Source organism: Solea senegalensis, linkage group LG8 (assembly GCF_019176455.1).
Source record: "Solea senegalensis isolate Sse05_10M linkage group LG8, IFAPA_SoseM_1, whole genome shotgun sequence".
Lineage (NCBI taxonomy): Eukaryota > Metazoa > Chordata > Actinopteri > Pleuronectiformes > Soleidae > Solea > Solea senegalensis.
The window spans coordinates 14,060,876-14,063,719 of record NC_058028.1 but is presented as its reverse complement, the minus strand read 5'-3'; positions in this window follow the sequence as shown (position 1 = coordinate 14,063,719).

The window sequence follows — 2,844 nt, the reverse complement described above, 5'->3', positions numbered from 1 at the left end:
ATTATCTATAGTATATATACAGTATAACATACATTGTTATACATGGGTACATATAGTGGTGTTTTGTGTCTCTCTTTGCGTCTATAATGTTCACCGCCATCATCTCATACGTGAAATAGACGATACATGTGAACCACGACCTGCTAAATCCAAAGACAAGGGTTAAAAACACTGTAGACTTAAGTGAGCCTCCAGAGGAGGAGGAGGAGGAGGATGGGCTCATGTGGGGCAACAGTTTTCCAACTCATGGTGTAGCTTACACGAGTTTCTGCTTAATAAGTCCCTCGTGCAGATGCACACGTTGTGGATAATGCCGGTTTGTCTGTCTCTGTGTGTTTGTGTGTGTGTACAATAAAAAAAAGCCTTGTAGAAACCTTGTGAACACTAAAATTAGAATTTTTGTCCATTCTACAGACAAGCAATGGCAACAATATAGAACATTTTGAACCACATAACTACTTCTGATAATAATAATAACAACAACGTAGATGTGTTGTTCATGTAGATGTGTGAATCTTAGTGCAGTTATTGTCATTGGCACAGTTTTGTGTCTGTAATGCTGTCATCGTTGGAGATTATATATATATATTTTATATATTATATTACAATATAGTATATTGTAAAATTCTGATGCAAAGTTCAGTTACTTTAATACGTGAAGTATGATATTAAAGCCAGACTTTCACATAGAAAACCTGACTCACACTGTCACTACGGTGCATCACTGTGTCCAACAAAGTGTCCTCTACTGTACTGTAGTTCTTTTTTGGCACAAATGTTGTATATAAGAGAGTTACCCTTAAGAGAGTTGTATATATGTATATATGTATATATATATATATATATATATATATATGTTCAGATTATATGAGAGTGATCCCTGTCATAAACAGAGGCAGTCTGTGGTCTGTGACAGACAGGATGCTGCTTAGTTATTGCCACATGAGTGTAATTACACGGTGTAAATCTGTAAATAATGCTGCGAGGGCCCTCCTCATCGAACCCGGCTCTACGCGATCAGACAGGGTTTAGGAGCCTGCTTGTCTTTTTTTTTGGACCGCAGCCTGTCGTGATAGCAGTGGCGATGAATCTATCAATCTATAAATGCCGTGGAAAAAAAAGAAAGAACCGAAAGAATACAGGGTAGATTTAAATCAAGTGTGAGGCGCTTAATGAGGAAAACATGCATGTTTGACCCAAACAGGCCAAACCAAATTTGACGTTGTGGTAGTTGTATCGTGTGAAGTTATTTCAGAGTGGGTCAGCCCTCACTGACCCCAAGTGTCTTTTTTTTCCCCCTCTTCATTCCTTTTAGATGAGCATGCATGACTCAGCGTTTTTTCTTCATCTACCATTTTACTGTATGTTCACAAATTTGTACAATTTCTTTCATTTTGGAGAATTGATATGAACTACATTTTACCGAATTGGCGAGAAAACATTTCGGCAAGATCAGAGCGCACTCCCTTTGTATTTTTCTTTTCCCTTCATTCCTTTTAGATGAGCATGTATGACTCAGCAGTTTCCCCCCCCCTCATCTTCCATTATAGAGATTCTTGATATTTCTTCTGTGGCTACTTTTATTTTTGAAGAATTTATAAGATCTACATTTTTGCCAAATGGCAAGAAAACATGTTTCATGTTATGACTCAGCACTTTTCTTCGTCTTCTGTTTTACTGTATGTACACAGAATCATACCTTTTCTCCTCTGGATGCTTATGTTTTTGAATTTGAAAGAAATATGTTGTGCCTGTTTGTAGATGTTGCTGTTGGAATGTTCCTACGGTGCAGCTGCTGCAGTGCACAACAACAGAAAGAGTTACTGGACGAGCACAAGATTGAGGGTGTTATGTTTCCTCTCTGTCTCCACTGTTCTAATGTCTTTGTATCCTTGCAATTCACCTGTTGCTCTCATGATACCTGAGATAGAAATGTTTTGTTGTCTGGCTTTTTTTCATGTCCCAATTTAAGTGGTCACATGACATATCACCTTCCCCGTTTGTCCCTACTTCTCAATAGTTGGGTGTAGACCTTATTAACCCATTATCACAATCATGTTTCACTTAAAACATGAGGCTGTTGAAGTGTAGGTCGACAAAAAACACAAGAACAAGCTGACATTTCCTTCAGCTGCTCTTTGGTACGAACAAAGGAACCTCCGATTTACTTGAGACCGGTTATTTCCATCACTGTGTTGGGTCCACTGTCCTTTAATGACCTGTGAGAAAAAGGTAGACTCTGTTCAGTGTGAGACAGACATAAATTAAATCTAAGCTGCTTCTGATTCTCTCTGAAAGGGCAACAGTTGGTGTGGAAACTCAGTCTGAACTATTGTCTCGTGTGCTCAGCATGCTTGAGGCTGACATGATCATTGACTGATGACTTAAAGGTCCCATGTGTAACATTTAGGTTTCCACAGCAGCCTGGTGGCACATGCATTTCATGTTTTAGAGTGGAACCTAGGAAAAAATATTAATTTGTTTTTACTGTCTGTTTTAGTGCCTGTAATGTTTTTATTTTGCAAAGCACTTTGGTCACCTGTGGGCTGTTGTAGAGGGCTATAGACATTCTGGACCGTTTGCCTTTATTTCCCATAACAAGGAAGTCACATTAAGATTAAAATCTACAGGTTTTAGACGGGATCGTAAGCAGAGACTGGATCAGTTAGTATTTTTAATGTTAAATAAAGAGCAAAACTCTCATTGGCCTGTTTAAGATTTAAAGATTAGTTTTAAGATTTTGTGGTTAGGTTAAGGTTAGAGTAAGTTTGCAGGAAATTGATGTAATACAGTATAATGCAATGTCCTTTGAAGTCATGGAAACCAGTGTTTTTGTGTGTGTGC